The sequence below is a fragment of the Cryptomeria japonica genome, chromosome 10 (assembly GCF_030272615.1).
Source record: "Cryptomeria japonica chromosome 10, Sugi_1.0, whole genome shotgun sequence".
Lineage (NCBI taxonomy): Eukaryota > Viridiplantae > Streptophyta > Pinopsida > Cupressales > Cupressaceae > Cryptomeria > Cryptomeria japonica.
In genome coordinates this window covers 613,147,648-613,164,460 of record NC_081414.1, presented here as the reverse complement: position 1 = coordinate 613,164,460, position 16,813 = coordinate 613,147,648, and positions in this window count along the sequence as shown.

Genomic DNA, 16,813 nt, shown 5'->3' with positions numbered 1-16,813 from the left:
ATCACATGACTGAGTATAATGACACATCAAAAATATATGCACCTTATATAGTGTTCATCTGCATCATCACATGTTATTAGGTTTCACCATATGCATATACAAATCATAATAGCATCACATCCTGTACACACCAGTTATTAGTATCTTATATAAGCATTTGCATCCTTATATAAAACATAAAAGCACAAAAATAATGCATCACATCATATACATATCTAATTGCCTCATCATAGGCATCATAAATAGAATACATCATCATATAGAATCATCACATCACATCTCATAATCGTAAAGCATATAGAAACATCACATAAGAACACATGCATATAATCACCGAAAGGATAGGTCATCTCATATATATATATAAAATATTAGTGTCGTGATACAATGATGTAAAAATCTCATATAGCTCCAAAATCACCCTTCCGCATCATCATCATCCTCCTTTGTAGGTGGTATGGGCTCTCTAGGATTTGTCAATCATGGAAATGGATGTACCTCAAAATATGCTCTGTACTCTTTTTCCATCCCTACATCAACTATATCCGACAAAATGTCCCATGGCATAGGTACGATCTCCTGAAACTGGGTAACTATTGCATCATATATGACAAAATCGGCCTCCAATGAGTCGACTCCTTGACTCTCCTCACAAACTCTCCTAACCCCTGTGGCATCGACTATCTCCTGCCAAACTGCCTAGTAATCCTGTCTATCAAATGCCTATCCAAAATGTAAGGAGTCCTCCCGATTAGATACCTGTTGCAAAAATAAAATGGTAGCTCTGTGGCATCCTCCTCCTAGACCTCACAATAAATATACGATCACCATGTAACACTATCTATATCATCGATAATGTGCTGCTAATATTCTACCTTCCCAATATGTGGTTGGGAAGTAATCATGTTGTACAAAAGGACATATGCTTGCCCATGCCCTCTGAATCTGAAATGGATTGGTCTCACCACTTCTATATGCTCATAGGCCCATACATGCAGTAATGTTACCCCACACCCTAACTCACATCCACTAAGGTAGACAAACTGATGAAGCTCATGATATAGGTGCGCCAGTACACAAGGCCCCCATGCAAACCTCTTCCTCATAGTGAGAAGGATCTCAACTATATCCTCCCCCATCCGATAGCCAATCCACGTGTCGCTCTATCGGGACATAGATACCCATTGATCATCCCTCATAACACCACTGGCAATTTCCATCCGCTAGAATACATGACATCCCAACTCAAATGTCCTAGTCTCAAGTCTAGCTCTAGGTCTCCAAAGACTCATTGAAGTGCATCCCTATCACTTATGTAGACATTGAAGAGACTATATCATGGAACCAAGATTTAAGAGATTGATTGAGGAAATCATGAGAAGAGATAGACAATAATTCTTTCAAGTCATGGCACAAAATGGGCTAAAGTTACCTCATGACTATGATGTTTCACAAATTCTAGAAGAGGGTCCTAATCAAATGGTTCAAACAAATGCAAATCCTAGAGGACACAGTGGTGGTAATAGGAGAGTGTTTCATGCCTGAGTCACCCTCATCTTTATCTCAAAAAAATGAAGTTACCACCACCCATACTCACAGTAAGTTTTCTAGGAACTCTCATGAACAACCTTGCAGTCGTCCTTTCCCATGGAGAATAAATGATAGTACACATGCTCATGACAACACCCTAGATCATACCAATGCATACAATTACACTCAATGGAACGGTCAAAATCATGACACAAGAAAACCACATGTCAGATTACGGGGAAATATCCAAGATCAGTCTTATGATAACTCCTATCCTAATGGTCATGACATATATAATCAACCTAGACCCGGTGCTCCTAATTATAATACCATACCAAGTGGTCCATATGCTAGCTACAACTATGTTCCTCCTTCATATGAACACATCTATGACCAATATCATCCATACATGCATTATATCCATCCTCCTATGCCCAGTGGATTAAGCATGGGACTAACTCAAAGAGAAAAGACACCACCCAAGAATTACTTGCACCAACAAATCAAGGATTTATAAAAACAAATGGCAGACATGAATACACCAGAACAAGAGTATACAATGAAAGACATATGTCCTTATCCATTTTATAGAAGTGTTACAATGCTTCCATTTCCTTCACATTTCATGACACCAATATTTGATAAGTATATAGGTAAATGAGATCCTAAGGCACACATAAGAGAATTCTTCACAACATGTATTGAGGTAGCCAACAAGGACACAAACTTGATGAGATTGTTCTTGCGAATTTTAGGTGGACAAGCTATGGAATGGTTCTCCCAACTTCCACTTGGAATTAAGTCATGGAGTGATCTAGCAAAAGCTTTCATACAACACTTCTCATAAAATATTAAAATAGATATGTCAATGACTACTTTGTGCAATACCAAATAGAAAAATGGGGAGTCCTTTGCTTCATTTTTACAATGATGGAGAGGTATTTCTAGTCGATGCTCTTGTGATATCCCACAAAAACAAATGGTAGAAATGTACACTCAAATGTCAACAAGGATATTGGATATGAACTAAGAAAATCTTGTTTGTTTACCTTCAAGAAAGTCACAGAAAAGGGATTGGAAACTGAGAAAGTCCTTATTAAACAAGGAACCATAAAACTATTCAAGGATAACAAAGAAGAATCAAATGGAAAGACAAACCCTGCTTTTGGAACAAGAATAAGAACACAATTAATGATGGGGTAGTAGATGCAAATGTTGTAAAACCAAAAGTGACTTTCCCTGGTGAAAGTTCATCTAACTTAAACAATCAGGTGAACACTCAAAGGACATCAAAGCCTCGAAGGAAATGCACTCCATTGGAAGAGCCAATTGAGACAACATTTAAGAAATTGGTTGCAAATAAGCTTATAACAATACTAGACAATCCACCCTATGAAACAAAAGTGAAACCTACATGGTGGAATGGTGATGAGTATTGTTAGTATCACAAGAGCAAAGGATATACAACTAGCAATTGTCATAGATTTAAGAATATTATACAAGATTTTATTGACAAGGGTGACATAGAAGTTGATGGTCATACCTCCAATGAGTAACATGCGATGTTTAAGAAACCATTCCCTAAACATGATAAAGGAAAAGCCAAAGCAGATAATCAAGCTAATTATGATAAGATGTCTTATGGTTATGATTCTACTATTAACCATATTTTAATGGACAACCATGTTTCTTCCATTATCATAAAGTACAAAGCTCTTGAAGGTTCTACCCAAAGGAGTAAACTTATTTCTAAAGGCATTGGACCATCCTCTTCACCATCTAATGACGAAACCTCCAAATTTAATGTCACAACCCATCGAGGGAAATTCACCTTGCAAGGTGTTCTACCCAAGACCACAACCTCATCATCCACCAAAAATGAGTATGACCTTGTAGACTAGTTAGGGAAGACACCCACCCTCATTTCCATCCTTAATCTTTTTCATATATCCCCTTCACATAAGGCTATCCTTGACAAAGCATTGAGAGAAACCTCAATACCCACTAATCTGAACATGGACCAATTTCAAGCCATGGTGGGATATATATCCACTCCACATTGCCTTACATTCACAAAAGATGATGATGTCTCTATATGCCAACCACACATTGCACCTCTCCACATTGAAGCCTTTCTCCATAAAAGCCGCATCAAATGAGTCTTGATAGATGGAGGAGTAGGTCTAAACATTTGTATATTAAATATTATTAAATAATTGGAATATTCTAAACAAACTGTCAATTCAAAGAATAAGATCACCCTTAAAGCATATAATGACGAAGAACGCTCATCCAAGGGAATAGTCACCTTACTTCTGATAGTTGGACCAATCACAAAGGATGTGGTTTGTCAAGTCCTTGATCTAGATCTTACTTACAAAATACTCTTGGGACGTCCATGGATACATGAAATGAGAGCAGTACCATCAACATATCATCAATATATCAAATTTCCTTACAATGGACTTGAAGTAACAATAAAAGGTGATCCAAGTACATTCATATATTTCAATAACCTACAAACAAGATCAAAGATAATAATTCCAATTAATAGAGAATAAAATCCATCATTAGCATATATTGACCCAGAATCATTAAAACCTTCTACATCAAAACAAGGTGAGCTCAATGGAAAATACAAGGACAATGGCATGGGAGAGTATACTTTGAATCAAACTATGCATTCTCCTAAATATTATGGATGACCACATCCTTCTAAAAAAGTATCTTCTATCACTATAAAATGGGATCCCACCATATTCCAAACATGGGGTGACATGGAAGAAGAAGATCTTTACACAATACTTTATAAATAACCCGAAGAGGAATCTACACAACATCACATCAAAATACCATGTGGTAAGTATGGAAAAGGATTTAATTTCTTACAAAAATTTAGATATGATGGTAAAGGTGTTGGAAACACGGAACACTGAGAGGGGGGTGAATTAGTGTTCTACAATTTTTAACATTGTTAATCTTTCCTTTAAACAACTTAATGGAAATGAGTAAAAGCAAAGTGCAGAAACACAAAGAAAATAGCAATAACACCATAATATTAAGATTTTTATGTGGAAACCTGGTTAAGGGAAAAAAATGGTGGGAACCTACCCACATTGAGATAATACCCTATTAGGAGTAAGTGTAAATATTACAATGGGGAATGCACATGCATTCAAGCACACTGCCTATAGTTCACTACTCAAATTATAATAAGTGTTATAACTCGAAAGACTCATTGCCTTACAAAATGATTAAAAAATATACAAGAAGATTTGAACTATTGAATAGAATCAACAAATGCCTGAGTATAGTTTCAGTTAATCACCAAAGACTATGTTCTACAATACTGCTCTATTATGATATTCTGCTATATCCTGGAGTACAAATCCTTCAACCATGCTCATGAAACTATGCACAATCACTCATACATACTTCAAACATATCCACACTACTAAAAATGATCAAATCAATCGCTCATATATATCTGCACCATCAAATTATATCTATTTCATGTTGGCCCAAAAATGTATAACACATAAATGAAACGTGTTACCCAAGTCGGCTCAATCCAATCCAAAGTAATCATGTGGACTAAAATAAATTATCCACACACTTCCCACATGTTAGCTTAACATCTTGGAACACACAAACAATTGCCAAAATCACTCCACATGATCTTCACAATGAATCTACACACGTTACTGCTGATGAATACTATTCTACTCAAAACATGTCTACCAGATCCTCCAACTCACTCAACACTCAACATTGGAGGCCATAAAACTGGAATAAGGCATATTACACATCCATAATGTATCTCCAATATCCACAACATAAAATACTCAACACAAATGAATTGCCATTCAAAAAAGTATACACTCTGTCAGATGTCCTATTCTTTTCATTGGACCTCACCGGACCTCAATCAATCTTCTGGTATGAATAAATTATGAACTATGGATTGAATATCTAACTCAAGTTGTCATCAATGACAAAATCTGAACATTAGTGCAGTGTCTCTTTCCAACAATATCCCCCTTTGGCATTGATGGCAACACTTAGTGAAAAATGACTATGTCGGACCAAAACCAAGATATATACACTACAACCAAAAATATGACTACCAAACTTCCAAAAATAAATAACTCCCCCTAAGATCAACATTTTTCACTTATCTTCTCTCCTCCTTTGACATTAATGGAAAAGGTAGGGTTCTGGAAACCAAAAATTCAGTCCAAAAATGCTATTTACATATGTACACACAATCCTTTTATACTCACAAAAATTTGAAAATGCCTGCAAAATAATTCTTCGCCAAGTTTAGGTGGCTATCCCAACCCTTCTTGAGACTCTCCAATATAGTTATAAGCCCACTAAACAAGTATGTAAGTGCCTCTGTTGACTTGAGATATGTCAGATCCATGGATTTCTAGCACTTTGGGTATCTTCCAGACCACTAATCATGATATCCAACTTTGGAGTAATGAGACTCCTAAGTTCATAAAATTTGCCAATTATTTTCTCTTTTTCTTGACCCAACCTCCTAATTTTCTCAAGTAAACATATTACTTGGTCTTTGTGACTTCTCATGGAGACTAATAAGAGATCAAATGACTGAGACATGTGTGCAAGTTGATCCTCATGCTCGTTAGCCTTTTTTCTCAATATCTCGGGTGATTTGAGAGACTGTTAGGCATGATTTATAGATATTTCCACCCTCGGATAGTGCATCTTGAATGCCCTTTACACAAGTATCCAGTGTAACTTTGTCATCAACAATCATCTTTTTTAGAGTCTGGAGCCTTCTTGCATTGAACTCGTTGCAAACCTTCTCTTCAATAGTTTTTTCATAGGATTGAAAGTGACTGTCCATAGAGTTGATTAAAAATTTCAGTTGCCCAAATGGAGTGTTTGATGAGTTCTAAAATGAAGGCATGAGTTTGTTTAGAACATTGGATGCCATGGTAAAGAGCTTATTATCTTTTGTGTGAGATTTTAGCAAGTCCTCACTAGCTTTTGCTTGAGAAAATGCTGCCAACTTGAGTGCCTGGAGATGGGACAAAGAAGCTAGGTTAATGGAGCCTTGAGTGAATTATGGATCCTCTACATGAAGCTTCTTCCCCTTCACTGATTTATCAGTGTCTCTTGCCTCAACCTCAACTTCAACCTTCACATCCACCTTTTCCTTTTCAACATTCTTCTTTGTATTTGCATCCTTTCAAAGAACCAGAGGGTTAACTGCATCAACCGGAGGGTTGCCACTCTTGTCTTTACCCTCATCTTCATTCCTTGCATCCGAATCCTCAATATTAACCTCTACTTGCTCAACAATATGGACTTCTAGGACAGAAGTATCATCCATTATCTGCACTTCTAGATTAGTGGCACCTTGTCCTTTTACTTGGTTGACTTTATACTTGATTATCTAACAAGATTATATTTTGAGTTTCCGTAGCAACTTCATCAATTTTCCGTAACATGATTTTATTTACTCCGTGCTTACTTTTGAACTCAGTCTTTGCTAACTAAAGTAAGATATCTATCTCCTCCCTAGAAATAATTGAACAAAGATTAACTAATACATATTCCTTCAACCTCTCATCCTCTTTATTTGCAGTTTGTCTCCTAGCATCCAAAATTTTGTACAAGTTCTAGGGTATAGCTATTATTAATTCAATTAGAGCCTTACTATATACATTTAGGTAGTCTACAGTTGCTTCATGTAATGTTCTTTTGTTGGATTCATCAAAAAAAATTTAGCATTCAGATAGTGGCTTTAGATTCCCATTCTTAAAAACCTCATTAGCAATCTCATTCAAAGACATAAGAGGCTTAAATTCAAGTTTACCTTTCTTTAACGCATCATCAAGTTCAGATTTTGATTTCTTACCAGTTTTGGCTCCACCAGATGGTTTCTCTTTTGAGACCTTGGTGGCCTTAGCAGCTTTGGCTTTAACCTCCTTAACTACTTCATCTGACTCTGTATCCTCTTCATCTTGATAGGAATGAATACTTTGGCTTGTCCTCTCTTCCTCTTTCCTTCACTGGATGGTTTGGATTGAGGCTTAGGTGAACTAATAGGTTTCTAGGCACTAGAGGAGGGTGCAAAGCTCTTTGGTTGCTTCGTCTTATAGGTAAGGGATTCTAGTTTAGCCTTCTTTGGCTTAATCATAGCTTCTTTCAAAATGTTTTTTTGTCTAGCTCTCTGGGATTCCTCTTTGGTGAACACCATGCTCTTCCCCAGCTTATCTACCTCCTTCCTAAATTTCTTTTGAATTTCAGGCTTCTACTCCTTGTAAGTTAAAAATCTTTCTTCAATAGAGTCCACTAGTTTTCTTAATAAGTGTTGATCATAGGAATCAAGAGCATATCCTTCAACCTCATACCCCATGGACATGATCCATGATGTTCTTGGCTCCTAATGCAGGAGCATCCCCGGTTCTTGGCAATCTTGCATCAACCAAAAAATATTTCCTTTCTATTTTGCTTTCTATTTTATAGTTTCAGCATTTCATTCTGCATTTTCTAGAATTGGCTCACCGGATCTTGAGGAGTTGGATTTTGTAGGACTTGATCATCTACCTTATTCCCAAACCATGGAGCATTTGGATTATATTTCGGCAAGTTGTCACTACCAGTTTTTGAGATACTTTTTCTGGTACTGATTGCCTCGCATTTGTAGTCTACCAGGATCTACTGGATCCCTTCCATAGCTTGTGGAGCCCTAAACATTGATTCCAATGATCCTTGGCATGTGGCTGACCTTCCCTTTGATCTACACTTCACCCTTTGGATTTTCTAGAGGAATTTCTTTGGTGGAGGCCAAACTTATTTTTTTATACGTTAGGTCTTGTTCTTCGACATTTGATCTTTTTTGGGTTGACTGAATCCTCTTGGATTGTATAAATCATTTTAATTGAGCATTAGAATAGGGTAAAGTCAACATATATAACATAGAAGATAGATCCTAAGATTTGAGGTACCAATTGTGACCTCTTCTGTAATTGAGCATGTTTTAGTAGGCCAGTGCGTTGGATTCTGTAACCCAATTGTTATCGATTGATTGTAATTATTTTTCATGATATAATTCATTTAGTTCTACATTTCCTCCATCATATCTTTGTGCTTCAATTGTATTTACTCTTGTCGACCAGTCCGGATTTATCTCTTTGATGTCCCTCCTAACCAATGACTACTTCAACTCCACAGCTTCCATAAGGCAATAATCAATATCAACCATAAAATAGATAGTGTCCTCATATTTCTCTACTATCTCCTTAGGAGTTCTTTCCCTTCTCTATATCATGCTCTACAAGGTTTTGAAGTATCCTTATAGAATGTCATTCTAGACTATAGAATCTCCAAGGCCATGAAGTGTTTCATTGATCTGAATGGCCATAGGCTTGTCATATGCCCACTGAACTTTTCACACTCCCAAAATCTCATTCATGAAATAAAAATACAAACATATTATCAAAGTTACAAATTAGAATAGATGCTCCTTATCCTATTTGATTTTCTTCAAATTGTTCAATAGCTCACTCCAGAGTACTTCACACAAATCATATTGCTTATCTTCCTTCAATATCTGATAGGTTACATATATGGTTGTACCGGATACTGGATTGTCTCGGCTAGAATGATGTATTTTGTATCCAATCACTGATGATACAAACTTGACATCATATTCAATAATATTATTGATTTTCATTGACCTTTTGTCAAATTGGGAATCGGTTACCTCTATTACAGTCTGGTTTTTGACATTCCTCAAGGTTGGCATCTCACTAATTGAGCTCAAACAAGTCACCACCTGAACTGCACTCTTAGTAATATTGTGGGGTTTTTCAAGCCATATGAATTCATCATGCATTCTGCTTAGGATGTATCAGACCCACTTAGGTTCATCGAACACAAGAAATTTTATGAACTACGTGAAACCCTTCTCTTCAATTAACTTAAATTCAGTTTTTAGGTTACCCATTCCATCAATCATGTGTTGTGTATAATTTCATCATTTAACCACTCATGAGCTCTTCAATGTTACAGTGAATGTAAGCCCTAATGTCTTCAACATTTAAGTCTCCATATGGGACTGATGAAAAAGAACCGCTCAGATCATCTTCCATTGGCCTATATGGATGCAACTTGAAATTAGGGCTTTCCCTTTTAGTGACATCTACTACCAATGGGATCGCAATTGCAGAAGATTCTATATCTAAAAATTTAAGCTTCAAACTAAAAAATTATTATTTGAGAAATACCTTACAACCGGATGCAAGATTACACACCAAATCTGGATATCACTCGGAATATTCACAAATTCCCCTTCATTGTGCTCTTTTGCTCCCTCGCTTCAAATGCAAAGTGAGAAATGAATAGGTTAGTTTTCTCTTTATCATTTGCATACCTAACTTTTAGGTATAATAAATGCAGTTAACCCTAACTCTCCCAGATACCCTGCATTCATAGAGTTCTCCCAAAATATCATATCCAGATCATCAAGTCTAATCAGAAACTTATGGAAATCCATCACACACATTTGTGATCATCACATACACCTCTACAACCTATCAGAATCAAACACAAATCTCAAACAAGGGGTTTGTAATCTTTTCATTAAAACCTCCCCCTAAGGCCGAATGCCTTAGCTTAGTTATTGGATGAGGTTCCATCACCAAAATCAAGTGCAAACCCACTTCCGATCTCAGAATCACTCTTCTTGACCCAAGTCTTCATCATCTGATCTCTAATCTCTATAACTTTTTCTTTTCCATTCTCATCTGACTTCACATTATTGTTCTTATCTTCCAAACCTCTCCTATTCACATTTTTGCTTCTACAATACTTAGCAATGTGACCATATTTATTGTAAGCATAGCAAACAACATTTCCTTGCATATATCTGAAGTTAATCTGCTTTACCCTTGTTCTGTATTTATTAGCAACATGTCCAATCCTACTACATGCATAGCATTTGACATTTCTCTTATTTTAAGGGTTATTCATCACACTTCTGCATGCATTTGCCTTATGACCATACTTATTGTATTTTAAACATTGACCGGTAAAAGATGGACCATTATTAATCATCCTATTTCTCCATTGACTAGCCATATCACCAAATTTATTGCAAACAAAATAATTACCATTGAATTTATGAGCATTAGGCTGCCTTAGCAGAGGCTTTCTTTAGTTTCTCTTCTATTGTGTTGAATTAGAGCTTTCACGCTTCTCAAATCCAAGACCTTCAATGTCATTGGGACTTTTCTGACTTGCCAACATCTCATCTAGTCTGGTTGAGCTATTCTAGAACTTCTCCTTGTACTCATTTACAACTTCAAGATCAAACTTAAGAAGTAGGACCTTCTTTCCAAGATCTTCCTGATGTTCTCTAGCATCTTGAAGGTCACTCATCAACTATCCATTCTCATTCTCAAGTTTGCAACATTATTTAGATTTTTGTTTCAAAGACTAAGCAATCTTTTCTTCATTCTTCTTCCTTTCTTCAATTTCCCTTGTCAGTTTTATCACAATGGCTTCCATCTCATTCTTCTAAACTGCATTAACTCTGGAAAGCTTCTCACATTCTTTTGTCTTTTCCTTCAGATCTTCATCATCCATGCTTAGATTTTATTTCTTCTTAAGATAATCAATAAGCTCCTTTCTCTTTTCCTTGGATCTACTCAATTGCTCCTTTAATGACTGAATGAAATTTTTGGCATCCTTAAGATTTGTTTTCAATTCTCGGTCTTTGGATTTCGACTAATCAAGATCATCAAGTTTAACAAGTAGTCATTGTCTAAGACTACTAGAATCCATTAAAACACATTCCTGGATCTTCCTCAAGCTATTAGGCTCCTTCCAAGGAATGAGGCTTTGATACCAATTTTTGGAAATAGGGAACACTGAGAGGGGTGAATCTGTGTTTCAATTTATAATATTCTTAATCTATCCTTTAAACTACTTAATGCCAATTAATGAAAGTAAAGTGCAGAAACACAAAGCAAATAACAATAACACCATAACACCGAGATTTTAACATGGAAACCCATTTAAGGGAAAAACCATGGTGGGAACCTACCCACATTGAGATAATACCCTATTAGGAGTAAGTGTAAATATTATAATGGGAAATGCAAATGAATTTAGACACACTGCCTAGAGCTTACTTCTCAAATTACAATAAGGCCTGCAACCCAGAAGGCTCACTGCCTTAAAAAATGATTACAAAAGATATAAGAAGATTTGAAATATTGAATAGCATGAATAAATGCCTGAGTATAGTCTGGTTAAGCACAAAAGACTATGTTCTACAACACTGCTCTGTTATGATATTTTGTTCTATTTTGCATCACAAATCCTTCAACCATGCACATTAAACTATGCACAATCGCTCATACACACTTCACACATATCCACACTACTAAAAATGATCAACTTAATCTCTCATATATATTTGCACCATCAAATTAGATCTATTTCATGTCAGTCCAAAAATGCATGACATGCAAATAAAACATGTTACCCAAGTTAGCTGAATTTGATCCAAAACAATCGTGCAGACTAAAATAAATTGTCCACGTGCTTCCCACATGTCAGCTTAACATCCTTGAACACACAAACAATCACCAAAGTCACTTTGCACAATCTACACAAAGAATCTCTGCACGTTACTATTGATGAACATTGTGTTCCTCACCAAATCTGGTTAACCCAAGCTCACCTGCAATCCTTCTATGAAATGGCCAATTTCAATCTATGGAACACATCAGGACTTGGACAACATAACATAGGACCCTATTTGATCCTCCTGCACTTCAGGTTCTGCTAGACCTAGGGGGGGACACCCTTTTGATGCATTAAATCAATAACATATTTATCATACTTCACACCCTCAAAAACATCATCAATATCATAACATGTATTGGTTGGGTGTGAGAGATTGGGTACATTTTTTGATGCATACCTCTGAAGATCAGTAGCTAAGAGTTCTGAGATTTGTTCACTACTTAGTGAACCTTCTCCTTCACTTTCATTTTCCTTAGCTTCATCCTCTGTTCTGTAAACATTGTCCCAATGTGATAAAGGTATTAAATCAATAGTGCTCATGTCTCTATGCACATTTATTTCATCATTACAACAACTTGCATCCGCATCGTAGCGTTTATCATGCTGCTTATAAAGTGTTGCTATATGTTGCAACATAGTTTCATAACTTTGATTGCAAACATTTTGTGGATTGAACTTAACAATTCTGTCATTTATATTATTCAAATCTGAAAACTCTAAAGAGTTATGATCATACACACTAGAACAACAATTTATATTTTCATCCTCCTCATACTGAGAACAAATTCTGTAATGTCATGTTGATCATAAGAATCATTTTCAAAACCACAGGAGATATCCCTACTCACAAATTCATCTACATTACTTTGGTATTCACCAATTTCACTGTCAGCATCAGTATACTCAATATTATGGGCATTTTCATATTTATTTAGCTCAATATCATCTATCCATTCTTTGATACATGCGACACTTTCTTCTCTCAAGGTTATAGACCAGTTAACTGAGTCAGGCTCATCAAGCTCTAAAAATAACTCGATCCAAACAGACTCGTGGTGTCTAGCATTAGCTGAAAGCTCATTTAATGTAGCTATAAATATTTCATAGAAAACATATGATGACTCTTCCTCTTTTCTTTTCCCTACTTTCTTTCTTAAAAACAAGATAAAATTCTCTTGGATCTTTTGAAGACATACTTTAGTTTCTCTATCAATTTCTTTTAGATTTGACAAAGGATTTGGAGATCTAGGAACCACATCTAGATCCATCAAGTTTATAATAGTTACTGAACCTTTACTATGCTGATATGTCTTTACTATTTTGCAAACTCCTTTCAACACATATGCAGTCACTAATTTTCAGAATTATACACACTTCTCCCATCACTTATGACTGAAATTTATTTCAAAACATGAAGTATGCATACTGCAAATTTCTTTTCCTTTCTATTATGACTCTTTCACCTTATAAGGAACATAATTATTTCATGAATACCTTGAGGAATACCTGGAGAAAAAATTGATGTTGTTGTTCACTTCATTTCTGACTGAAGCTTTGAAGAACTCCTCCAAATCTAAGGTTCGTTCTTACAAAGTCGCCACCTCCCTGAAGAGGAATAAAATTTAAACCACTAATCTACACTTTGAAACACTTTCGGATTTCTGGGTCATACCAAATAACAGAGTCACATCATACTTTTTTTAAATTGCAAAGCAACAAGACTTTCCAAGATACACACTTTCAAATTTGAAAATGACTTTCAGATTTCTAAACTTCAAAGACTCTTCCCCAAATGACTTTGGCTAGACTCATGGGTTTGACTACAATCAACAAGGTGACTACAACTTTTCTCAACCTTATTGAATAATGCAATTGTAAAACACTATTACTCCCCAGCAGAGTCACCATTTTTGTTGTTCACCAAATCTAGTTAACCCAAGCTCACCTGCAATCCTTCTATGAAATGGCCAATTTCAATCTATGGAACACATTAGGACTTGGACAACATAACATAGGACCCTAATTGATCCTCCTGCACTTCAGGTTCTGCTAGACCTAGGGGGGACACCCTTTTGATGCATTAAATACAACAATTACAAACATATGGCAGCATCAAACAATAAGCAGATAGATCATTCCACAAACCCACCCAATTAGAAACACACTACAGATTGGCTAAATCTGTATAGACAATAGATGAAACAAGGCTTGAAATGAATGGTACATAAACCCCTAAACATAAAGGGAAATAGATTTTTCTTTAAATTTGTAAATTTGAAACTATCCCCAAATCTTTCAAAGATCAGTGCCTTGTTCATTGGGCATGGAGTCACACACAAAACTGCAAAATGCAAATCATAGCTGCAAATTTGTTTTCCTTACAAAATATTCCTACAACAATACCTTATACTAATACATTACTCGGTTCCTTCACAAAATCATCAGATCTGGGATACATATTCCATTATTTATGACTGATTACAGAATTTAAAACCTTCATTGAAGGATACCTACAAACAGTCACAACAATGTCCTAGAAATTGACAAATTCCATCCTCCTTGAGCATTCAATTTATAACAATGAAATACATGCCTAGACACAATATTGTATGAAATTTACTCATGCCTAACACAAGTAAGACCTGCAACTAGAAAACAATCTACAATACTGCATTGTAACCTCTATACCCTGAAAAGACCCATAGAATTTTACAAGGTTTTGAAAAGAGATTCAAAACTGGAAATCATGAAAATCTAGAGCATTTCTCCAAATTTCTGGAACCCTTACAATTGAGAAGAAATGGGAATATGAAGGAGAGGGAAAAAGATTATATTTCATCAGAACATGTCATGTGTCTTCTTTCCCTAACTGAATTTCATTTCCTTTCTCCTTCCCGTGGAAAATGCTCTCAAAATATCTCATATTTACTGAAACTAATTCCATAACTGCATTCCTTATTCCTAGAGCTTTCCAGTGATATATACTACTTGCATATTTGGCTAAAAAATACCCCTCAGGTGAATTTAATCTCTCAATGAAGGCCATCATTTAAATTTTTGAATTTCTTCTATAGTCTCAACTATGCAATTTAACTTTGATTTTTCACCTTTTTTTGGCCTGCGCCCTGCCACGTGCTAGCTTGTGATTCATCAGGAGGGTCCACTGGATGACACCTCATCAATCTTCCACTTGTCGACCACTTGAATTGCCACTGGACTGCTTGCTTGTCACCACCTCACCAAGACCTGCCAATTGGACCTACCACATCACCTTTCACCATTTCACGATGGTTAATGGGCGAGAAAATTCAGCTTGCAAAACAACGTCGGCCATCGAATCTTCTTCAACTTGCGCAATCTTTACCGTGCCCTTTTCCGCACGTGCTTTTCACCATTTCATGATGGTTAATCTTCAAGCATCTCTAGCTTGTGAAACAACGCCATTCGTCCGATTGTGATGAACCTGCTCACTTGTTAATCTGTTCTTTCTTTGCAAAACCCACATACCTCAAGATCTGTGCATACATGGGGTCCACCTGGTCACTAGTTGTCTCTTCGATTGCCTCGAGATTTGCATTCGTGTGTGTGGGGTCCACTGGGTGCCCAACCGGCACCATTCATCAAAAGCCTTTAAGCTTTGACATTATAGATGAGTTTGTTTTTTCTTTTAAATATCAAAATGTCCCTTTGCCGAATGGATGTGGGATATATGCTATGCCTGGGACTATGCATTTTTTGAAAGAGTTTTAATGGCGCCAATGAAATTCGCCTGGAAGTTCTTTGCCTTTCTTGCTTGCTGCGTGGGAGGTGAGGATGGAAATTGCATTTGTTTGGAAATTTAATGGCTCTTCATTTGTTTTGAAATTCCTATGGGCTCTTTCATTGCCACGCACAGGGAAGGAGGAGCTGTCAAGGTCTGCAACTGCCAATGGGATTTGCTTGAACATTATTATGCCTCTTCCATCCACATTTTAACTCATGACAAGATGGGCTGCTGGGATTTGCCTTTATTTGAAAATGTTTTAGCTAACATTTCACCCAACCACAGCTCATGGCAGGGAGGAGGGAGGATATCTTGCATTTGTTTTAAATTTTAAAACTTTACTCCCCAAATGCCATGTGTAAGAGGGATTGATGGGGCTGGTTTAACCTGGAGTTTCAATGCATTTGCTTGAAGTTTAATTTAGATCTTTACCATACTGATTGCATTGGAGATTTTTAATTGCCTTCACCACCACGCCTACAAACTATATTTTGTTTGAGTTTTCTGAGCCTTCATTGTTGCACGACAGGGGGAGAATTTGGGTTGCAGCTGCCAAAATGCATTTGGTTGAATGTTAAAATGCCTCTTGCTAACACCATGTTGCCTGGTGCTTGAAAGTTTTTGAAACTTTAAATGAACTTTACACCTGCCAATGGAACTGCTTTGAAGTTTTAATTTGCTGCCTCTCCACCACGCTAAAGTCCACCCTCAACAACATCCACAGCAAAAGGGGGGTTTTAGCTTTACACCAACCAATTGCATTTGATTGAAGTTTAAAATTGCTACCTCTACTAGCCATCACGTGGGGAAGGGAAGGAGGAAACACTGCCAGTTGCATTTACTGAGAGTTTAGTGATCTTTTAAACTTCCACGTGCTAACTGGGGAGATTGGATTTACACCTAGCAATTGCAAATTGCTTTGCTTGAAAGTTTCAATGTCCCTTT